The sequence below is a fragment of the Urocitellus parryii genome, unplaced genomic scaffold, assembly GCF_045843805.1.
Source record: "Urocitellus parryii isolate mUroPar1 unplaced genomic scaffold, mUroPar1.hap1 Scaffold_91, whole genome shotgun sequence".
NCBI lineage: Eukaryota > Metazoa > Chordata > Mammalia > Rodentia > Sciuridae > Urocitellus > Urocitellus parryii.
The window spans coordinates 320,228-345,840 of record NW_027554225.1 but is presented as its reverse complement, the minus strand read 5'-3'; the positions used below and the strand labels follow the sequence as shown (position 1 = coordinate 345,840).

At 38.2% G+C, this 25,613-nt stretch overlaps 1 pseudogene; it reads left to right on the top strand.

Moving 5' to 3' along the window:
* Positions 1 to 2,297: 2,297 nt before the first annotated feature.
* On the top strand, positions 2,298 to 22,213 carry LOC144253085 (cadherin-2-like; annotated as a pseudogene).
* Positions 22,214 to 25,613: the final 3,400 nt, after the last annotated feature.

Genomic DNA, 25,613 nt, shown 5'->3' with positions numbered 1-25,613 from the left:
ATCTGTAGGACAAATAGTGATTTCCACTCAGGAGGCTGTCAAGGTAAAAGTGTATATAACCTGATTTTAAGTGTGCTGCACAGTACCTAGAATTCAGCAAATACTGGTTCAATTTCTTGCACTATAAGCAAATTAATACAAATTCAGATTATTTGAAGGACCTGTGTTGTTTTCATCACTAAATGTTGCTATTGCACATTAAGTTTCCAATCTGTTTCTAGTTTTTTGAAAAGTTGTAAGATTTTAATGGATTATAGAAGGAGAGTTAATGTTATCCCTATCACCATTAGGTGTTCTAGTAAACAAAAGAACCACTATCAAGAAACCATAATGAGTCTATAGTCTGCCATTCTAGTCAAATGGAACCTTTAATAAAAAAGCATTACTGTAGTAATTATTACAATATAAAAGTTAATGTGTTTGAATGGACAAGAAGTGCAAAAATATAATTAAAATGGAGAATTCATGGCACTCTTAAGTCAGGGAATATGCTGGCATCATCTGAAGGACATTTTGGGGGACTCCTCCCCTGGAATGATGGCCTGGCTCAAGGACTGTGGTGTGGAAAAATGGAAAGTGTCACCCACAAGTTGATGAGTGTGGGATGTGGGTAGCAGTGAGGAAGGGAATGACTATGGAATCTGGGCAGATTATGTGTTAGAAATTGATGTAAGAAAGATAAAGACAGAATGATCAGGAAGTGAAACAGCATTCATAAAGCATTGCACAGTGGCCTAAAGTCTTCAAGTGCAATATTATGGATTCAAAGCCAGGAGGAGAAAAATCACAGCAGAGGTCGAATCTAGCAGTGAGTGCCAGGACTTGGATCTGGGAGACCACTAGGAGTCCAGGGCAGCAACCCAGGTGTGTATAGGTGAGGATTAATGCCAGAGTGTCAAAATTTAAAGTGAAAATGTGAAATAGTATAAAATCATTCAAATCTAGCCTAAGAATCATGATTTCCTTTGGTAATATTCGAAAGGTAGAGTTTATACTAAAAGATGGTAAAAAGTCTTTAGACTTCTCAGCAAGGTTCCAAAAAAAAAAAAAAACAATTTCAGTTTTTATTTGGTTGTCTTTAATAAAAGATAAGCAGTAAATGTCCTTGTTTCCTAGGAAATATCCCTTCCTTTTTTAAAAAAAAAATTAAATCACATGGCATGGAAAAATTGGATAATTCAATATTAATTAGGATACTTCCACTCTAAAGATAAACCTTATGGTTTAAAATAATTTAGTTTGAAATATTATTTTATTTTCATTTTGAAATGATCAGTGTAAAGAAGGATATGTGTGGCATTATATGGAAAATAATATATTCAATAGTTAAAGTATTTTATTACTTCTATCAAGAATTTCATGTAATATTTTGAACAACTAATAAAAAAAGAATTTTATGGTTATGAAAGGAAATAAGCATCCATGTTATTTGGCTGTGGTTTTATGTACATTGCAGTGAATTTATATTAATGAAAATAAAAGAGCTGTTATTAGTTTGTATAAGGGTAGGGGCAGTTTGTATAATTTTTTCTTAGATTATGAAGAACGTGAAAGGCATGTGAATATGGTTTGTAATATGTACCTGTTGATTGTTTTCCAATGCACATCCTATGTATTTGGGGTCAGAATGCAGCATGAGTCATTTATGTAATTGAAAAAAATTGCTTTTACTTTGATGCTTTTACCTGATAATCCGAAAGAATTTTTCTTCAAAAAGAACAATTAAAGACTATAAGAAAAATAATCTCCCTTAGAGAATATTTTTGTTTTTATTATTTTATTTTGTCTTGAATATGTCCAATTCTTCATTCATAAAAACAGTTTAATTTTTGTTATTTTTTGACACATCAGTGGATTGATATTCCATTTTAAAAATCAGTGATTTTCTTCAATCTTAAGTCATTACACTTGAGATTTAGATAATTAAGATCCTGAAATCTTTTTGATCCTTCTATTCTTAAGGCATACATTTTTTTAATTTTAAAATTTACTTTGAGGACATTTTTATTTTCATGTTTGGGGAAATTTTATAAAATTGCTGCTTAACTGAACTATTACAAGTACAAGGAAGGATAGAAATTGCTAATTATTCACCTTTCAATAACCGTGAAGTCTTGTACTTCTAGTGCATAGAGCACATTCAACATCAATAAAGAAAAAGAAACATAGCAGTATTATTTCTTGCTTTAAGCATTTGTTAAAAAATTATGCATTAAGATGATGTGCAAAAAATATACAGAATATCCAAGATAATTAAGAAAATTTGTCTTTATTGGCTCTATGAGTGGATGTCAGGCATGGCTGTGAAACTGGTAGTAGAGCCAAGATAACTTACATGAAGTTGGAAAACATGGGGTTTGTTCTACCTTCAGTGACAAAGAGATTAGGAGTGGAAAGCAGCTTCCTTGAAATGCATCAGAGTGAACAGCAAGTGTAGCTGACAGTGGGTACCCAGGGGACTGTGGAGAGGAGGGGCAGGCTTTGAAATGAGAGATGCCAGGCCACAACCTGAAACTACTCTCTTGGTATCTATAGGGGATTCATCCCAAGACCACAGAATATAAAAACCCAGGGATGCTCAAGTCCTAGACATAAAATAGCATAAACTCTTCATATAACCTATGCATCTCCGCTCACATATTTTAAATTGTCTAGATTTCTTATAATACCTCATACAATGTACATGTCCAGTTAGTAGTTTATCATCTTCTATAGGGAACAATGACAAGAAAAAAGTTTGCATGAGTTCTGTCCATCATCATACCTGTATGTATGTATGTATGTATATATATATATATATATATATATATATATATATATATATATATATATATATTTTTTTTTTTCAAATACTTTCAACCTGCATTTGAGGTTGGTTGAATCTGGGATGCATAACCTACAGATGTGGAGGGTCAAACTGCAAAATGCTGCTAATCATGTACAACTAAAATTTGTGTTTCATGCTACTGCATTTTATCATCTAACCTAAAATAGATTTAAGTATAAGTTAACTTTGTATTTGTTGTGTAGTTAGACATATATTTGCTATCTTTTACAGTGAAGTTTAGAAACTGCAATAGAAAAAGAAAAGTACAGTATGAAAGCAGCAAGCCTGCAGATTTCAAGGTGGATGAAGATATGGCATGGTCTATGCCGTGAGAAGATTTCCTCTCTCTTCTGAGCATGCTAAATTCCTGATATGTGCCCAAGACAAGGAGACCCAAGAGAAGTGGCAAGTGGCAGTAAAGCTGAGTCTCAAGCCAACCTTAACCCAGGAGTTGGCAAAGGTATAATATTGGAGCTGATGTCTACAAAACAAAAATTAATACAGTTAACAAAAAGTGTTGTGTGTGTGTGTGTGTGTGTGTGTACACATTTTGCTTCATATCACATAAAATAGATGGCCAGTACTTGAATTTTTTTATAAATTGCAGTTACTTTACCAGTATTTTTAATCTTTTAAAATTCTTAGACAAGTATATTTCAAGTGACCAGAAATTATATTTGAAAGATTTGTTTATACTTTGAGATTATAATTTAATTAAAATTAGAAGTAGTTTGTTTTGCATCTTAGAAGCTTTATAAGCTGTTAAATAAACCACAAAATAAACAATTCCTTTGCATGTCATCACCAGTCAAATTTATTAGATGGGAAATACAGATTTACAGTAGTAACAGAAAAGCATTTCTGGCAATGAGTGTTAGGATATGTTTTGTCCCTTAATAATCAAATTGGGAGTGTGAATTATTTATACTATTGATATGACTTTTAGAAATGATATACTCCCTCTGGTTGAAGCTGCTGTGAGCTACATTTCCAAGAGAGTACTGTTCAATTCAGTTCAGAAATATTTATTGAGCACTTACTTTGTATAAGTCACTATATTAAGTACTTTGAACAAGATACAATAAATTCTTTAGTAAAGTTATGGTAATATCATTTCTAGTTCTTTGATTTAATTAAAAACAGTTACTAAAGGAGCACACTCATATATTCTAAAGTTCATGGTTTGATGAACTGTGACTATTACATTTTGCACATTTATTGTACTGTGAGAGACAAGAATATACAAAATCAGTTCTGGTATATAATTGTAAATGTGATATACACAACCATAATCAAATGAGAATGAATATATGTAAGAAAAATGTCATTTTTTTTCTTGTGCTATTTGTTGAGATTTCATTATGTGAAATTTTAATTAATCAATTAACTATTAAAGGTAAACATATCATGTGCGTAATATAAAATAAGAACATGGTGACTAAAGGAGTAAAAAGATACTTTTATTGTTTTTTATGCTCTGTGTCCTAACAAACTAACTTGGGTATTTGCACTGAAGCAGGAAGAGCTAATGGCTAAAATGTCTACAGATATTGGGAGAAAAAGAAGAAAATGTTGACATCTAGCAAAGATTAATACCTACTGTGCAAAGTGCAAAGTCATTTCCAGCATCCATCATGGCTGACAAAGGTTTAGAATAATTACAGCATTAATTCTGTGGGATTTAATAGGGTCATAAATGTTTGAGACATTCCTAAGTAGTATGTATTAAACTTCCCTTGGAATTCAAATTATATTTTAGCACATCAAGATCTAAATTTAATGTACAGTAGCACATTACCTGAACTGTGGTTTAAACTAATGAAAAATATATAAAAGGGTACTATTAAATTTTGCTCAGTACTAAGCTACTATCTAAGATGGTTTATAGAAACTGCAAATAGTTTACACACCTGAGCCCAATAATAAATTGTTCAGAATTCAATGTTTCAGTGAACAGTGCAATTCATAAATTTTATGCTTTTTTCTATTATTTTAATAAGGGGACAAGAAAAGGGCCTCCAGAGTTATTTTCTGTTCATAATAAACTGTGGTTCCTACACTTTCAGGTACCCATTAATATTGATGTTCTTTCAGAAAATGTTTTTCCTAGTACTCAGGAATATCTTGTTATATTTTAATGCAAAGGAGTCCCATGAAATTGAAGAGATAGTATTTCCAAGACAATCCACCAAACACAGTGGATACCTACAAAGGCAGAAGAGAGACTGGGTCATCCCTCCCATCAACTTGCCAGAAAATTCCAGAGGACCTTTTCCTCAAGAGCTTGTCAGGGTAAGATGGTGCAATTTTAATTATTCCCATGGCATGTGGTAATTATCTGTTAGAAAATTTTTTGTGGTTTTTTGCAAAGTAAAGTTTATGACATGTGTATGGAAAACATTTTTTTTCCTGTAGCTAGGTTTTCTATAACACTGTAGAAACCTATTATTGTTTTCCTTGGTTATCTCTTGCACTATTTGTAGGCAGCCCCCACTGTGGTCCTGGATTCTATGGATGTGGTGCTTGTTCTGCAGGTGAATACTAAGGCTATGTGCATCTCCATGCACTCCTTACCCACTCTCAGTACAGACCCTGGAGCTGCCTTGCTGGGAGCTGGGCTCTCTGTGGAGATCTCTGCCCTCCACAGACAGCTTCGAGGCCAAAGGAAAAAAAAAAGGGGGGGGGAAATCACTGCTAAAAATGCCAGCACCAAGTGCATTTGAAAGTTTTTTAAAAGGAAAAAAATACCTCTGATACCATTATCAGAATCCCTAGGGCAGTGTAAAACCAAAGGCTTTCAAATCTGAAGTTAGTTTTTTTTTTTTTTTGGTTACTCCAGATGCATACCTTAAGATGAAGAAATTAAAAATACAGATTTTTTTACATGTTTAGTAAAATTGTCAGCCCATTATTCATGACTAAAGGACAATAAGACAAAAATCATTATATTTCCATTTGTTAAAATGTAAATGTTCTTATGGGTGATTATTTGAGCATGCGGACTCATATTTATTGAGAGATGTGGGTTTTTTAATAAACCACTTATTTGTGTTGTATATTCTGTCCTTTGTACATTGTAATTCAGTTTACAATGAGCATGACCCCCAAACAAAGGTGCTATTTTTCTATTTCAGTGGAATATGAGAAAATAGAGAATGATGCTTTAACTTTTAATAAAAACACAATCAGATTTTACTAATCAATTTAGTTTATTTATCCAACACATAAAGATCTATTATTATTACCTCTAAATGGTATTTCCCAGTCAGCCCTTTTTATGCCTGCCTGCCTTCTTCTCTGTCCAGAGATTCTTTTCAGCCTCCAATGGCTACTCATGCATTGACTTAATTTTTCTGAGAACCATTGTATTTGGAGGAGAAGGAAATGTGCTTATAGTGACTATACAGTTTTGGAGTATAAAAATATATCTTGAGATCCTTTCTCATAAGCTCCTTATTAATAAAGAATTGTAGTATTAGTTGCTTTTTAAAAATGATATGGAAAGCTTTCTTGCAATTAAGAGTCTTTGTGCAAAGCAAGTAAAAAATATTATGTCCAGGCTCTATCAAGTTGGAGTTCTGTGAAAACATATTTCATACTATGAATAGATAATTATTGCTTACTGTAACTGATGAAAAAATGTAAACAGCTTTTATTTCAATTAACTTGGAAAATTGTTACTATGTTAAACAGTCTAGCCCAGAGTTTCTGTCTAAAAACTGATGCTCCTAAATTTTGACTTTTTGCACTACTCCTAGTGAGCGTTCTTTTAAAGGTGAACATTGCCCCCAGTCTTTCTGAGGATAGGTGACATCTCTTTTTGAAAGCTGTTACCAAGAAGCAGAGAGGAGGGGCAGGCACTGGGGAAGTTTTAGTGGCATTCTGGAAAGAGAAGGAGCAAGTTTGTAACAGAACAAGGGTAGGAAGTGTGGTATGTGCTATCTCTGATAATGAGCTCAGTTAGTCTCTCATTTAATGTCATTGTTTTCTTGGTCTTCAGATCAGATCTGATAGGGACAAAAACCTTTCACTGCAGTACAGTGTCACTAGGCCCAGAGCTGACCAACCTCCTACTGGCATCTTCATTATCAACCACATCTCAGGTCAGCTGTCAGTGACAAAGCCACTGGATTGTGAGCTGGTAGCCCAGTTTCATGTAAAATTGCAACCAGCTTATAAATCTATGAGTTCGTACTCTTCTAAATGTGTGTGGAATTTGTCGTTGCCTCATATGAGTCTGAAAACCTGGATACTGAGAGTTTCAACACCAGAAATGAAATTTGTAGTTTTTGTTTTATTTTGATGATTCTAATGTCTTTATAAAATTTATTAGTGCTCTTGGTAAATCAAAACAATGCCAAAAAAAAGGAAAATTGCTCCAATTCTCATTACTCTTTACATTTTATTACTTGCGTTCAGTTATGTGGTTAAGAAAACCTATAAGAGCAAATTATGAATGGGGTCAAACCCATTGAACATAAAATACAGAGATCATACCATTGTTCATGGATACATAGAAGTATAATCAAAGTTAATCCCATATTTTTATTTTCTGTTAAATATTCTTCTGAATTTTTTTTCTCTTTTTATTACTCAGAACCTTTTATCAATGAAAGATGTTAATGCATGGTTTGTTCTACATGTTCTTTTTTGTTTGTTTGTTTGTTTGCTTCTAAAATCCTTTATGTTTATGCCATAATATAACATAGCTTTTAATAATGTAAAATTGATCTTTGAAAACATTTTATAATACCTTCTGGTTTCCAGAGCTATTGATAAAGGCCTTCCCTCCTCCAAGATGCTTATCTCCCAATTTTTATCTGTTAGATTAACTTTTTACATTTAAAATTTTAATCTCTGTGGATTTATTTTAATAAAAAGAGAGAGGGATACAGGCCCACTTTTCTTTTCCTTTGTGGCTAGCCTGTTTTCCCACTACCATGTGTTGAATTAATTCCCAAAGTGGTTTAAAACCTTCCTCCCACATAATCATGTGCTTACAAAGTTTTTGTTTTGTTCACTTATACAATTGTTGAACTCTTGGACTTGCTCAAAGCTTTAAAGTTATAGAAATTTCTAAACTACAGTAGATTCCCCTAGATCTAAACAGACAAATAAGCATATGAAAAATTGAAAATGTTTTAGGATCAATATTACTTTGTATTTTCTTTTCAAGACTTTGATTATTTTATCAGCCCATTCTTTTAAAACTCTTGAAGGAACAGTTTATTCTAATGTTGTTTATATTGTCCTAAAATGCAGAGAAAGAAATACAACTTCGAACTTTTCACAAGGACTGCATAGCATTCCTAGGGAATGTGGATTAAGATAGCACATAATACAGCTGGGCACTGTGGAGTATGCCTGTAATCCCAGGGGCTCAGGAGGATGAAGCAGGAGGATCCCAAGGTCAAAGCTAGCATCAGTAACTTAGCAAGGCCCTAAGGAACTTGGTGAGATCCTGTCTTAAAATTAAAAAAATAATGCTGGAGAAGTGAGGATGTGGGTCAGGGGTTAAGTGCCCCTGGATTCAGCCCCAATACAAAAAAAAAAAAATCACATATAATAAAAGATTGTGGACTAGTCAGATTTGTGATTATTAAGATTGATACAAAAAAATTTTCCAATCTTTTTCTCTGTGAATTCTCATTTCCTGATCTTCTGTCATTAAAATTCAGAAAATATTTACATCCAGGTCCATTTTATGGTAAATTATTGTTCTTTCAGTGCTCGATTCTTGCATATTAAAAGAGCAATACTCATAGCAAAATAGAGTTTATTATAGAATTATAAGTATTAAGAATGAGTAACTTAGTGAGGACCTGTTTTAAAATTAAAAAGGATGCGACTCAATGTTTAAGCACCCTTGATTTCAATCCCTGGTACCAAAAAAAAAAAGGGATCAGTATTAATATTTTACATAATTATAAATGTAATTAAAGTTCCGTATTAAAAATCTGTTAAGGGGAAAATAAGTCAAGGAAAAATTATACCTATATAATATTGAAATTTAGTAATAAAATTTAGGTTGTTTTCTGTGTTTAATAACCTCTAAATAAAGAGAGGCTGTGTTGACGCTTCTTTAACTTAAAGAACATATCTGATGGAAGCCAACAGCCAGTGTCAGACCAGCATTCCAGTCAAAAAGAAACAGTTCCATGCCAGGAGGAGTAGTTCAAGCCTGTAATCCCTGCAGCTCTGGAGGCTTAATCAGGAGGATTCAGAGTTCAAAGCCAGCCCCAGCAACAGCCGGGTACTAAGCAACTCAGTGAGACCCTGTCTCTAAATAAAATACAAAATAAGGCTGGGAATATGTCTCAGTAGTCAAGTGCTCACCCACCCCAAAAAGAAATGGAATGCCTCTCTTTGTGCAGAATTGATTGAAAGATTTTGAAGATATTCTACAAAGAGTAGCTGATTGATTATACTTGCTTTTCAGAAAAAGACATAGATAATTTTTTGAAAAATACCTATAAAGCTAACCATAAATACATATATTCACATATTTTAATATGTATGAGTTACTTTAAAACTGAAAAACAGTAAAAGCTTACTATGAAAATTTCCTATGGACACTCACTTTCTATACTCCTGTTCCCTTGGTCTTTACAAGCACTCTATGGTGGTACTGTATCTATCCTTACTCTGATTCTTATAATATATACTGGTTCAACAAGAGGATTTTGGAGCTGGCAGAATTGACTGTGGATCCAGATTCTGTCAACAGACTGAGGATTTGGGCCGCCACAAGTTACCTAGCATTTCTGAAGCTCAGTGCCCCGAACTTCAAATGTTGACAGTTTCTGGCTCACTCTTTACATATTGATTTAAATCATTTAAAATGGATTGGCACAATGTCTAACATAAGGTAAAGGATGGATTTTTGCTGCTGTATCTACTGTAATTATATGGAGTCAGGTTGACTACAATTTGTTTTTTAAGAGAGAGAGAATTTTTTAATATTTATTTTTTAATTTTCGGTGGACACAACATCTCTATTTTATTTTTTATGTGGTGCTGAGAATCAAACCCAGCGCCCCGCACATGCCAGGCAAGTGACTGCCCCAGCTCCTGACTATATTTTTTTTTAAGAAAGAATAGCTTCTGTTTTTCCATTAGCTATTTTCCAATAGCTTTTGTCAGTTCATTCTTGCTATGTTAGTAGCATTGTGATTGTGCAATATGTGTTCTCCTAGACAAATATATTAAGTACATTTGTTTTCAATTACTTTTGCAGTTGAGGGCACATGTAGTAGATATTAATGGCAACCAAGTGGAGAACCCCATTGAAATTGTCATCAATGTTATTGACATGAATGATAACAGACCTGAGTTTTTGCACCAGGTGTGGAATAAGACCATTCCTGGGGGATCAAAGCCTGGTAAGTTTGAAGAAAAAAATTTGAAGATGGTTTCAGGAAATGCTATATAACCAGCACCATCATATAAGCAAGAAAAGGAGAAATCACACGAGCCTTTTAGTGTCATTTTCTTTCATTCATATGCTTTTAGGTAACATAGGAAAAAAATTGTAGGATGAAAATTGAAAAAAATATGCCTCTTACTGCTCACATGACAATTTTTTTCTCTTTGGAAACAATATATACTACAGTATTAGATTCTGCTACTATATAGAATTTCTGGGAGCCTTTCATTGTGCTACAGTTGATGCAGTTAGAGCAACTTGAAAGTGAGCCCTGAAAGAGGCTTTCTGCTTGTAAAGTACAAATTCTACCATAAAAAACAGTCACCAACATACCCAACCAGAAAGCCTCAGAACTGCTTGGTATATTCTTGGGACCAATTGGTGAAGTAACACCCCAAGCAGGGCATGGACATAGTTACAGCTGTGACTGTCCTCAAGCTACACTAGCTATTTATTTCCAGGGTACCCTAATGTCCTCTGGAGACCTCTCTTTTCAACTATCATAATAGAAAATGTCCTGGCCTAGAAACAGACCTTGCTGGAAGCCCTTTCACCATTGAAAATTGGTATTTGATGAAGCTTTTAGATTCTTGTACTGAAAACACTGAAGACTCAGTTACAGCAGAATAGCCAGGCCAGAAAGACCTATTCAGTCTGAAAAATGAGTGGACAAGATGGTAAGCTGGCATTATGAAGGTAAGTGTTGGGCCAGCCTTCCTGAACCATTTTGGTGTTTGAAAAGATTTAAATAGCTATATTTTTTTATTTTATAAAACTTCATTTAAAACTCTGTTTCATAATACGTTGGTCATCCATACAAGTTTATAGCATTTTTTCATAGTCCAAATGCAATTCTCTATGTCCTCAGTAAAGAAATGGGAGGGAGGGCACCTGGGGGAAAAAAGGGGCTAGACAGGATAACCCATCATCAGTGGCTCCTTCTAAGTCACATAGTCTGAGTAACTTTCTTTGATGTTTTCAAATACAGAATAATTGAATCATGTTAAACACATCCTTACTCAAACATGTATTATACACATATACCAAAAATAGAAAAACCTTGGGCTTTTTTGGCTGTAGAAATTTTGTTCTTAAAAATCATTTTCTTTTTTTCTTGTAATACTTCAAACTTGATAAAATATACTGCCTCACCTAGATTACTAAAAATAAGTCATTGGAACTGCATTTATTATGCATTTGACCATGAATTTCCACTTAAGCCTTCCATAAATAAAGACTAGGTAGTCACTGCAAGCAAAGACATTTCATGAGTGTGTTTCCTGTGGTTTCTCTTCTGTTTGAAAACATCCTACTAGGCCAGGTTTGATACTATGATGACTCTTGAGTCAAACTGTGTTTTTAATCAGTATTTGGGCTCAAGGTTATGAAACATACTGTTGTAAATTTTTTTAACCATCCCTCCGCTCATTCATTCAACACGTTTTTTTAAAGTAAGTGCTACGTGCCAGGCTTTATTCTGGCTCTGTGGTTTGAGAAATAGCTAGTTTGTGCTCTCAGTATATTTTAATAAATAATTATAGTTACCCATGTAAATAAGAAGATGATTTTACCTTATCCTGGAATGAGTTTTCTAAGGTAATACAACGCTGAAGGTATTTTCTCCATTCACTCATCCATCCACAAAGTCAAAAGCATCCATGGCTTGCTTGCTGTCTATAACACACTGTGCTACATACTGATGAGACAAACAGAGCCCTGGGGATGGGAGGGTATGAGGATGTGTTCACAACACACACAAGCATGGTGGGGCAAGAACAGCATGCAATATGATAACAGCCATATAAACTAGAAATCGTGATAGAGATGCATTGTGGGATCACAATCTTGAGGACTGGAGAACTCTGCCTCAAGGATTTTCAGAAGTCACTAACAAAATGACTTTGAAGCTGCTTGTTTGGCAGGCTCAGAATGAGAGAAGGATATTCTGGCCAGGGTTTCTCAACCAGAGAACTATTGACATTTTTTGCTACATAATTACAATTGTGCACCACCACTGTGCCCAGTTTGAATTAGCTTTTGATTTTAAGACTATATCTGCCATGGGGTTGGGGTTGTAACTCAGTGGTAGCATGTGTGAGACACTGGGTTTGGTCCTCAGCACCACATATAAATGCATAAACAAATAAATTAATTAAAGGTCTGCTGACAACTAGAAAAAAAGAATATATATTTCCTATGTAGTTTTGAATAGTATGCATTAGTGAGGATTAGAGGGAAATATCCTATCAACCCTCTTATAACAGAAGTTGCATATATAAAAATATGTAAAAGGAAACCCCGAATATATTGTAAATTATGTATGCTTTCTTCCCCCTCTCTTGAGCTTCTGTGGTGTCTTAAACTGGGTAGAAATTTAACACATAAGAAAGTAAATACAAACCAAAAGACTGGAATGCTTGATCACAGACTAGTGAAGAAAAGGGAAAGGTTGAACCAGATGGAGGTTTTAGCTTAGCTGTGAATTTCACACATCTGCAGCACATTCTTCACTGTGAGGAGATGTGCATATACACAGTTAAATCTCTTTAGACAAAGACCAGACCTGTGCTTTGTAAGTTAAAGTAAACTGCACTTGGGGAATTTCAAGCAACGCTCATCAGAATGAATGATGCTGTGCTTTCTGTGTGTAATAAAGAGCCATTCACAGAACAACTGTTATGTCTTCTTGAGGAACTAGTTTCATTTAGGTTGTTATCTTTATGTCTTTTTAGAAAGTGCAACAGTATACATTAATAATTCAAGCTACAGTTATGGAAGGCAATCCCACATACGGTCTTTCAAACACAGCCATGGCCGTCATCACAGTGACAGATGTCAATGAAAATCCTCCAGAGTTTACTGCCATGACAGTAAGTATGGCCTGTCACTCAAGGAACTTCAGGTCTGTGGTCCATTATGGAGAAGTTTTGTCATGAATAATAAATGTGTTAAATAGAAGTGGAACTTGCTTAACCTGAGAATAGAATGGCCACTGGCTCAGGGGCTCCTATCACCAGGGCTTTAACTCAGGCATCTCAGTAGTTTTCTTCCTCATCTTCAAGATCATTGTTAAAAATGTTAAAATATGCTGCCTAGAACAAACATTCTTAAAAGACTGGGTGCTGTTATAACAAAATACTTACAAACATTTTCAGGTGTGTGAACTAAATGACTGATTGATGCTCCTTCTTGAGCATGTAATTATATCAAAGTAAAATTATTTCCATAGGCAAATCCTTTCCCCTAACCCCACATTAATCATCCAGATACTCATAAATGGTTGCTAATTTTAATAGTAATGGAACTGTAACATAATTTGCAAAATAAAAATGGGGACTAAAAAGTGTTATAGTATTTTTAAAGCCAAGTATAAATTTCATGATTATCTGCATTACCAATTTCCCCATTTAGTGTATACAATTAAGATTTAATAAAGCAGTTAACTCTGGGTGATGTGTTTGTCAAGATAAATTGTCCTCCAGTGGTCCATGTCACTCCTCTGACTGACATCTGTCTTTCTTGTAGTTCTATGGTGAAGTACCTGAAAACAGGGTGGATGTAATTGTAGCTAATTTAACTGTGACTGATAAGGATCAGCCCCATACACCAGTCTGGAATGCAGTGTACAGAATCAGTGGAGGAGATCCTGCAGGATGGTTTGCCATTCAGAGTGACCCAAACAGCAATGACGGGTTAGTCGCCGTGGTAAAAGTAAGTGTTCCTCAGAGCATTGATCTCTGACAGCCTCTTAGCTGTTAGCACTAGATTTCCCCCACTGTATCATTTTGCTATTCAATCTTATGGTCTTTTTTCCCCCAAAACATCTCTAAATCTGGAATTCAAATTTATTTGGTAGCCTATGTGTTATGGTTTAATATATGCTGATGTTGAGGCCAATATAGGTATTCCCATTGTCATTGTACTGAGATTTTTTTAAAAAACACAAGATCAATTTGGACAGACTTACCAATCTGAAGATGAGACTGACCTCAACAACACTGATTATCAAAGTAATTGATGTATTAGTTCTGATCCTCAGTTGATACCTGTGATGAATGAGGCACCACACCTACATTCCTCCTGGTTACAGATATTGAAAATATTGACAGGTAGAGAATGAACCAGAAAATATCACAAAAGTAACATGGAATGATCAGGAAAGAAAAGAGCCTATGTTTTAAAAAGGTCTTGTGTTTACATTGCTATTTTAAATATTTTTTTCAAAACTTCAAGAAACTGATTCTTCTGTTTTAATTGACAAAAGAAAGAGAAAGAGAGGACCCCAAACAAAACGATTTGGTGCCAAATGCAGAGGGGATGTTCTTCAGGTATAATAATGCATAGATGTAATGTATAAGTTGGTTCCTCTGAGCATCCCTACTCAGTGAAGAAATATATTACTTTGCCTCTCACCTAAACACTCTTAGTTTGTAAGTACAGCCAGGTGTTGGCTTCACAGGGAAATGTGCATCAAAGTACCAGTTGCCAACAACCATGTACTATATATGCATAAGTCGACTGAGATGTGGTTTTGAAACTTAGTGATCAAGAGCACCACTACCAGAACCCAGTTGTCTGTGTTCAAATTCCAGCTCTGCTCTTGACACTTGTGTGATCACGGTTGGTTATTTAACCTCTGTTAACCTCAAATTCCTCATGCAGAAAGCGGGGCTTTGATGACAGCACCTAAGTCATGGCACTTTTGTGAGGGATGAATGAGTTTTGTATGCTTTGAAGAACTCAGAACTGTGCAGATGCCAGGAAGCACAAATAAATGTCACGTCAGGACAGTGGAGTGGTTCATGTGATCCCTCTAGATACTGCAGTCTTCTTTTCTGGATTCTTCTCTGTCTTGTTGGAAATACTTGAGGAAAGGGAAGTTGAGCTGGGGACTTGGGAGTGAGAGAAGCAAACTGTGTTTCAAGATGTGAGGAAGTGATCTAGGTTAAGAAACTGGTACAGTTGATGCTAATAATGTAGCTTTTTCGTGACCTGCAGCTCTTGATCATTCTTGGGCTACCAGCAAGGTTCAATACTCTCTGTGCCCTTTCTTTCCATGTTATTATTACATCATTCTTCCTATTTGCACCTTCACTAAAAGGTGATCAAGGGAAATTAAGGGAAATTTCCATTTAGTCATTTGATTCCCATAACATTCTTGTGATAGCAGGACTCAATGGGACTTTGTTTTTTGTAATTTTTAGTTTATTTGTTTTTACCTATTAGCTATACATGACAGTAGAATGTATTTTGACATATTATACATATAAAGAGTTTTACTTCCCATTCTTCTGTTTGAACCTGATATGGAATTCAATGGGACTTTGGAAGGAAATATTTACAAGAAGGGTTATTTGTGCATTGCATTAATCTTGAGTGTTGTCCTTAGATTTGTGATTTTTACAGACCAGTAAAACACTCAGAAATGTTTTAGTTTGCTAAATAATTGGAAAAGGCCTTCCACCAAAAATTACTTTTATTTTAAATGGAAGATGTGTATGTACACATTTGTATTTCAAATTATACTTCAAATTATGAAATATACTTAAACTATTCATAAATTCCAGTGTTATGAAAAAAGACCAGATTTCCTGGGGTTTTTGTTTGTTTGTTTTTTGATTATCACAGACTGGGGAAAGCTTCCCTAGATGAGGACTGATCTTATACCAATGTCTGAGAGTGGAGACCCTATGCTCTTATCTTACTTCATATTAGTTGGTATTTTTGATCCACAATGCTATTTTTAAAAATAATTACTGTTTAGATATACCTAAATAAATAAACCTATGCAGCAGTAATGCACATTATTTGGTGAACATAAATCTTTGAAGTACCCAAGATTTATAAGTAGCTTAAAGTTGCATAAGTATTTCATTCATTGACCAGGCTAAGACATATTTTCCAGAAAGTTGAGAGGAACTTCACTGTGCAGTGAATTAAAAAAAAATCAAATTCTGAGAAATGGAGTTAATAGAATGAAGCAAAGAATGTAAATATTCTTATTTCTGAAAAATATGATTTTCTTTTTATCTTTTCTTTTTCCAAACAATTGACTTTGAAACAAATAGGATGTTTGTCCTTACTTTTGCTGCAGAAAATCAAGCGCCATTAGCCAAAGGAATCCAGCACCCACCTCAGTCCACTGCAACTGTGTCTGTCACAGTTATCGATGTAAATGAAAACCTTATTTTGCCCCCAATCCCAAGATTATTCGCCAAGAAGAAGGTCTTCATGCAGGTACCACGTTGACAACTTTCACTGCTCAGGACCTAGATCGATATATGCAGCACAATATTAGGTATGAAATGCTGCTTATGCTGTTTGTATAATTTATATTCCATCCTGTGTCATGAGTAAAATTTATTTAATTTACCATTTATGTATCAATTGAAGAGAAAACATTTCCTATGTTTATTTCTACCCATTTCCTTTTTAAAGAGAAGGTAATTATTTAGCCTGTGCTTTTAAATTGAACACCTCAAAAAGTTATACAGTCAGTGAACAGAGAACTTTTAGAAGCTCATGACATTTATCTCTCCTTCAGGTTGGGAAGAAAATAAAACTTATGCGCAAACTAAAATCTAGGAGCTAATTATTTTTATTCCTTACCTGTGCAGTGAACTTATAAAATGTATCTGTAAAGATTTCCAACCTCAGCAAAATCTAATTTGTCCTTCCTGATAAATGAATAGATGACGGGCAAAGCATACCCCATGAAACTGTTTTCTGTAGCTCATGATAGTAATTCTTAAAATTAGCTAGATAACTGCATTTATCTTCTATTTCTTTATACATTGACATCAAGATACTTAAATATTTCATTAATAGTTGTATTGAAATACTACAATTTTTACTTCTCAAAATATAGCACATTCTTTCAAACTGTACATTGGTTATCTGACCATGAAATATTCACCTCCTACCTCCAGTAAAAATAGAATTTAAGCTTACCACTCTGCTCATACAGACTGGAGCTTTTGGGACTTAATTTGAAAGGATATAGCTCAGAAGCTTGGCCCAGAGTGGGAGATCCTAGTAGGAATGGAATTATAAGGGATCTCTTCAGTGAGATTCATCTCTGCCATGATAAGGTGGTGAAACCAATTAGGAGTGATCTGTGATATCAAATTCAATTTATTTCATAAATTTCTCTTAAGTCCTATATATTAGATCTACTGCTTATTTGGAAAGTATATTTGAGCCGTTTATCTGCACATTTGATATCTGTTGAAATAGACAAGAACCTCCATTGAAATCTGTCCAAACTACTTTAACACACACTAGGGAGATTATCAAATATCTATGGAATGTTTCCTGCATGACTGACCAAACACAACCTTTATGTACCGCCCAAAATCACTGCCACAGAAATATTTTCCATGTTAAAGCTCTATTTCTAACCATCATCTACAAAAATGCAAGTTAATGAGCTGGTTGTATTTTTGCAATTAAACCTATAAAATATGTATTATCTTTCAAGCTTCACACCCCCAAAAATTAACCTAACTGCACTTTCATTTTGTAGATACATAAAATTATCTGATCCTGCCAATTGGCTAAAAATAGATCCTGTGAATGCCCAAATCACTATAATTGCTGTTTTGGACAAAGAATCACCAAATGTGTAAAACAATATATATAATGCTACTTTTCTTGCTTCTGACATTGGTGTGTAATTAAATATATTTGTGGTATTATCCTATACATTGGTTAAAGAGACTAGAGCTTCATCAGACATGCACACAAACCAAGATTTTCTATAATACCATATTGATAAAAAAATAGACCTTTATTGCTCTTAGGCTCCAATTTAAAAAAAAAAAAATCATTTCCTGTGGACCTTCTTGTGTCTACTGAATGTTCTCTGGCCGCACACCTTCCATGGTAGCCTGGCATACTGATTATGAAATTTCCTTGTTCTGTCCTGCTACACTTTGATGCCTGATTTACTATAGCTCCAGTCAACCATCAGTGTCCCCAGACTGTTTTGTGGTTGTTTTTGTTGTTTTCCTGTACTGGGGATAGAACTCAGAGCCACATCCCCAGCCCTATTTATATTTTATTTAGAGACAATTTCTCGCTGAATTGCTTAGCACCTCACTTTTTTGCTGAGGCTGGCTTTGAACTTTGAACTGCTTCAGCCTCCCAAGCCACTGGGATTACAGAAGTGCACCACCACACCCGACAGCCTCTGTGTTTTTTGAGTTGGTCTTTTTATATTTCTTGTAGTCAGTCTGTTTACTGCCATTAGTATGTGTATCTATAGCAATTGTCCTATTTCTGACTCTCCACCATTGTGTGCCATGCATCAGGAAGCTCTTAATTTAGGGTGCAAATTGAGAGAAGTGAGAGTCTGAGCATTAGGGTGTTGGATTTTAGAACAGATACTCTGACACCTTTTGTATTTTCTTTTGTGGATCTCTGCCGGGTTTGAGTTGGTTGAGATATATAGGTAAGCCCTCATTTTTAGACATCTAATATAAAAGGAATGTATGAAACTTGATGATGAACTTTCTTGTTTTGTTAGCATTCAGTTTAATATGTGCTTGAGAATGGAAACTTTGGAGTTCTGCCTGATCTCCAGGGCCTATCTTCACCTCTCCAACTGTCTTAGCATATGACTGGTGATGGGGTTTAATCTCTTTCCTTTTCTTCTGACTTTTTTGCTGGTAAATACACATAATGGTATTCACTCTGTAATGTTTTGAGGAAAATAGAATGACTTCTACATAGAAAATTGTAAGTAGCACAAACTAACGACTTCAATAAACATTTCTTTTATTTTTGAGTGGTTTCAAAACTGAATCACAACCATGTTTTAAAATATTTTAGTGTTATTCTGTAATAGGAATGTTTAATAAAAATAACCTTTAAATTGGCCGGCAGGATGTCCCGTTGGAAAAACATTGCCTGTCAACACTTTTGATAAGACCTATCTCAATGAACGTTTCCAAATCCTGTATAATAAGATTCAATGAGATTTCAATCTGAAGTAAATCCATGTGGTGACAGAGCCAAAACACTATTTCTTATCCTTTCTAATGAGAAATGACTGTTCAAATGTTGAGAGTTGTATCTCTGTAGAAACAGCCTCTGCCAGTGTACCTCAGAACATTGCTTTAGAGGTTTTTTTTTTTTTTCCCCCTTTGGAGCATTATATTTATACATTTGAGTGCATTTTGACAAAATCACACCCTTGGAATTTATTTTATTTTTGTTCCCATCCCCTCCAAATTTCTCTTTCCTTTTTCCCCCCTATTCTCCTTCTTCCTTTCACTTGCTTATTTATTTATTTTTGGTGGGTGCTTTCTACAAAAAGGTGGAATTCCTCTGGTATTGTTATATATATGCACATGGTGTGATTTTTGTTAAATCATTCCACATTTCTTCCCTTTTCCCATTCCTCCTCCTTCTATCTCGATCTCCTTCTTCTACTCCACTGACCTTTCCTATATCTTTATAATATCTGATTCCCCACCACCTTTCCCCCTTATTTTGCTCTAGCTCCTACATATAAAACATTTGACTCTTGATTTTTCTGAGCACTATTGTGTTTTATGCTTCCTCATTGCATGGAAATAGTAGCTGTCCTCTACATTAGAACTTAAAGTAAGGTATCTTGAACCATAATGTCATGATATAAATATTTACATATATAAAGTGACATGTATGTTTGTTGTAAGTGCCTGCCAGGTTTTTCATTCACCCAGGTGACTTTTTGTTCTAATTGGAAGGTTATTTGATATGAGAGAGAAGTGAGCTGTTCAGTTTACATAGCTGGGACATTCTGCATGTGCATTTCAATTTAAATCATAAAGCTGGATATAGAGCTCAGTTCTGCTCCTTAATGATTGGGTGAGTTCTTATATTCTCTCTGGCCGTGGTTTCATTAGTATTAAATTATTGACTGTTGCTTATTCTATAAAGTTGTTTTAAGTGTTAAGTAATCTTAAATGTGATAATGAATGTAAACGTTCTTCAAACTGTCAAATATCATAGTGGTGGTGACAGTATTGGGAAATTGGAATAGATACCCTGCCTTCCACCCTAAGCTATCTGTGTTCTCAGAACTGTGATATTCTTAACAGAGGGTAGTAGACATTTTTACTTATTGCCAGCTCAGAATGACATGTGTACGTGTACCTTCCTTATTGCATTACCCTGAGCAGGTCAGGTAATCTCTGGGCTTCAATATGTACTACTATTAATAAACTATTTTATATACATATCATTTATTATTTATGCATGAATATTTATAATATGAGCAGAAAACCTAATTATCATATGAGATGGTAAAGACATTTTATAGTGGAATGAGAATGGATGTGGGGCCAGGCAGAGCCACCATTAGTAATAACCCACTTATATATAATAGTATGTAGCCATGAGCAATTTACAGAGACTAAAGTTCCTCATCTGTTCAAACATGCTTTGTTGGATTACAACAAATTACTACAAAGAAATCCACCCAATCTTTCTAAGTAGTTGAGTGATCAATACCTATCACTTCTCTCCCCTAAGATGTTCCTTCCCCAAATGAGACCTGTGGCTCTGTATTATTTGTCTGTAGAGTATTATATTAGGTCAGAGCCATTTTTGAGCTTTCAAAGCACTCTTGTGTTCTTTCATGCACACATGTCTTAGTTCTACATCCAAAGGCTAGGGTCCACAAACTCTTGAGCCTATGTCTTGCTTACCTGACATTCCACACAGTGCCTGGAGGAATGTGATGTGCACAGACCCTGAGTAAAGGACAACAGGGCCAGGAAAAGTGTGGGATCCCATAGAGACCAATCATCACCATGCCCACTCCCTACAGAGTAGCATGGCAGTTCAAGGTCATGCCAAAGGGAAGAAAGAAGTGGACTTGGGCTGGGGGTGTGGCTCAAGCAGTAGCACACTCGCCTGGCATGTGTGAGGCCCGGATTCAATCCTCAGCACCACATACAAACAAAGATGTTGTGTCTGCCAAGAACTAAAAAATAAATATTAAAAAATTCTCTCTCTCTCTCTCTCTCTCTCTCTCTCTCTCTCTCTCTCTCTCTCTCTTTTAAAAAAAAGAAATGGACTTGTTCTGAAACAGTCCATTCAGATACTGTGACAGCTAGATTTTTTCCAGGGTAACACAGTGATTAGGGCAAGAAGGCTGGACGTTTGAGAATTTCACTGTAATTGAGACTTATTGGAGAGAACTGTTCAGCATCCATTGTAATTTTTTCTCCCTTTTTTAGGAATTCCTCCTATGAGTAGAACAGGAATGCTGCAAATCTATTTACTTGATATTATTGACAATGCTCCTCAAGTGTTACCTCAAGAGGTAGAGACTTGTGAAACTTCAGACCCCAATTCAAATAACACCACAGCACTTGATTATGACATCGATCCCAATGCTGGACCACTTGCTTTTGATCTTCCTTTATCTCCTGTGACTATTAAGAGAAATTGGACCATCACTCAACTTAATGATAAGAACAGGTTAATTATTTGAATATATGTGCAGTTAATCTTCTCATTAAATATATTCTAAAAGCTACTTACAGTTTAAGTAAAATATTAAGAGCTCTTGAAGCTAAAAAAATGTTTTCATAATGCAGCAGCATTGTGATTCTCTTTATGTATACATTCAGGTAGGAGACACATTCTGGAAAAGGCAGTGTTTCTGTTGCATTAGGTATTGATTATCAAACTGTATTTTTCCTCTTTTTGTACAGGTGATTTTGCTCAGCTCAATTTAAAGATCAAATTTCTTGAAGCTGGGATCTATAGATGAAGTTCCCATCATAATCACAGATTCCGGTAATCCTCCCAAGTCCAATATTTCCATTCTCCGAGTGAAGGTTTGCCAGTGTGACTCAAATGGAGACTGCACAGATGTGGACTGGATCGTGGGTGCAGGGCTTGGCACAGAGACCATCATCGCCATCCTGCTGTGTATCATCATTCTCCTCAGTGAGTACTAGTGTCATCTCTTGGGTGTTAATTCCTTTGGCTTCTGGGATTTTCAGCAAAGGAACTTACTGCTGTTGCCCTACAAAGTAACCTAAGTGGTCACAAACTGAACCCAATGTTCAGTCCTGCCTTGACTTGGGAGTAAGCTCTCCTTGACCTCTGAGCATTGACTCTTCAATCATAAACAGGACTGCCAAGTCCACCTAAGAATTAAAAGCCTTGGAGCATTCTTCCAAGCACTTACAGGTTTATAACAAGCCTCCCCAGAATACTTCTTCCATGCCCTCTTGCCATTTTCTGATGCTGATTGCGTGGGGAGTTGTAAAACTCTTTTCATAGAAAAATGTTAAACAGTCCTAAGTTTGAGCACTTATCTTATGATTTGAGTACGAATTTATGGCATGTTGTTAATGATTTAGGAAAACAAGTATATTGCTTTCCTTCACTTTCCTTCATACAAAGCACAGTCAGCAGCCTGCTCCAGTCATGCCAGGATCAAAGTATTTGTTTCTTCCACCCTCACTCACCCTTCACTTCCCTCCTCCCTCCACCCTTCCACCCTCCCTCATCCTTCCCATCACTCCTCCATACACACTTCCACCCACACTCACCCTTCACTTCCCTCCTCCCCTCCACCCTTCCACCCTCCCTCACCCTTCCCGTCCCTCCTGCCCTCAACCCTTCCACATTCCCCTCACCCTTCCAATCATGCATCCCCTCCACCCTTGCACCCTCCCTCACCCTTCCATTCCTCCTCCCCTCCACCACTCCACCCTCCCGCCCCCTTCCATTCCCTCCTCCAATCGACCCTTCCACCCTTTTCACACTTCCCATCCTCCTCCCCTCCACCCTTCCACCCTCACTCACCTTCCCATCCCTCCTCCCCTCTACCCTTCCACCCTCCCTCACCCTCCCTTCCCTCCTCCCCTCCACCCTTCCACCCTACTTCACCCTTCCCATCCTCCTCCCCTCCACCCTTCCACCCTCCCTCACCCTTCCCTCCCTCCTCCCCTCACCCTTCCATTCACTCCTCCTCTCCACCCTTCCACCCTCCCTCACCCTTCCCTTCCCTCCTCCCCACCACCCTTCCACCCTCCCTCACCTTCCCATCCCTCCTCCCCTCTACCCTTCCACCCTCCCTCACCCTTCCCATCCCTCCTCCCCTCCACCCGTTCACCCTCCCTCACCCTTCCATTCATTCCTCCCCTCCACCCTTCCACCCTCCCTCACCCTTCCCATCCCTCCTCCCATTCACCCTTCCACCCTCCCTCACCTTCCCATCCCTCCTCCCCTCTACCCTTCCACCCTCCCTCACCTTCCCATCCCCCTCCCCTCCACCCTTCCACCCTCTCTCACACTTCCCTTCCCTCCTCCCCTCCACCCTTCCACCCTCCCTCACCTTCCCATCCCTCCTCCCCTCTACCCTTCCACCCTCCCTCACCTTCCCATCCCCCTCCCCTCCACCCTTCCACCCTCTCTCACACTTCCCTTCCCTCCTCCCCTCCACCCTTCCACCCTCCCTCACCCTTCCCATTCCTCCTCCCCTCCACCCTTCCACCCTCTCTCACACTTCCCTTCCCTCCTCCCCTCCACCCTTCCACCCTCCCTCACCTTCCCATCCCTCCTCCCCTCCACCCTTCCACCCTCCCTCACCTTCCCATCCCCCTCCCCTCCACCCTTCCACCCTCTCTCACACTTCCCTTCCTCCTCCCCTCCACCCTTCCACCCTCCCTCACCTTCCCATCCCTCCTCCCCTCTACCCTTCCATTCACTCCTCCCCTCCACCCTTTCACCCTCCCTCACACTTCCCATCCCACCTCTCATCCACCCTTCCACCCTCCCTCACCCAAACCATCCCTTTTCCCCTCCACCCTTACACCCTCCCTCACTGTTCTCATACCACCTCCCACCCACCCTTCCACCCTCCCTCACCTTCCCATCCCTCCTCCCCTCCACCCTTCCATTCATTCCTCCCCTCCACACTTCCACCCTCCCTCACCCTTCCCATCCCTCCTCCCATTCACCATTCCACCCTCCCTCACTTTCCCATCCCTCCTCCCCTCTACCCTTCCACCCTCCCTCACCTTCCCATCCCCCTCCCCTCCACCCTTCCACCCTCTCTCACACTTCCCTTCCCTCCTGCCCTCCACCCTTCCACCCTCCCTCACCCTTCCCATCCCTCCTCCCCTCCACCCTTCCACCCTCCCTCACCCTTCCCATCCCTCCTCCCCTTCACCCTTCCACCCTCCCTCACCCTTCCCTTAACTCCTCCCCTCCACACTTTCACCCTCCCTGACCCTTCCCATCCTTCCTCCCCTCCACCCTTCCACCCTCCCTCACCCTTCCCTTCCCCCCTCCCATTCACCATTCCACCCTTCCTCACCTTCCCATCCCTCCTCCCCTCTACCCTTCCACCCTCCCTCACCTTCCCATCCCTCCTCCCCTCTACCCTTCCACCCTCCCTCACCCTTCCCATCCCTCCTCCCCTCCACCCTCCCTCACCCTTCCCATCCCCCTCCCCTCCACCCTTCCACCCTCCTTCACCCTTCCCATCCCTCCTCCCCTCCACCCTTCCAAACTCCCTCACCCTTCCCATCCCTCCTCCCCTCCACCCTTCCACCCTCCCTCACCCTTGCCTTCCCTCCTCCCCTCCACCCTTCCACCCTCCCTCACATTTCCCATCCCTCCTCCCCTCCACCCTTCCCACCTCCCTAACCACTCCCATCTCTCCTACCATCCACCCTTCCACCCTTCCTCAGCCTTCCCTTCACTCCTCCCCTCCACCTTCCACCCTTCCTCACCCTTCCCTTCCCTCCTCCCCTCCACCCTCCCTCACCCTTCCCATCCCTCCTCCCCTCTACCCTTCCACCCTCCCTCACCCTTCCCTTCCCTCTTCTCCTCCAGCCTTCCATCCTGCTTCACCCTTCCCTTCCCTCCTCCCCTCTACCCTTCTACCCTCCCTAACCCTTCCCATCTCTGCTCCCATCCACCTTTCCAGACTCCCTCACCTTTCCTTTCCCTCCTCCCTTCCACCCTTCCACCCTCCCTCACACTTCCCTTCCCTCCTCCCCTCCACCCTTCCTCTCCCTTCCCATCCCTCCTTCCCCCACCCTTCCTCCCTACCCTCACCCTTCCCATCATGCATACCCTCCACTCTTCCACTCTCCCTTCACCCTTCCTTTCCCTCCTCCCCTCACCCTTTTTTTACTCCTCTCCTGGCCCCTTGCACCCTCCCTTATCCTCCCCTTCGCTCCTCCCTCACCGTTCCACCCTCCTTTCACCCTTCCCATCGTGCATCCCCTCCACCCTTCCACCCTCTCTTCCTCCTTCTTTTAACACCTTCCTCCATTCTTCCTCCTCTCTCTTTCTTAGTATGTTTTCTGTTCCTTTCTCTCTTTCTTTCCTTTTCTC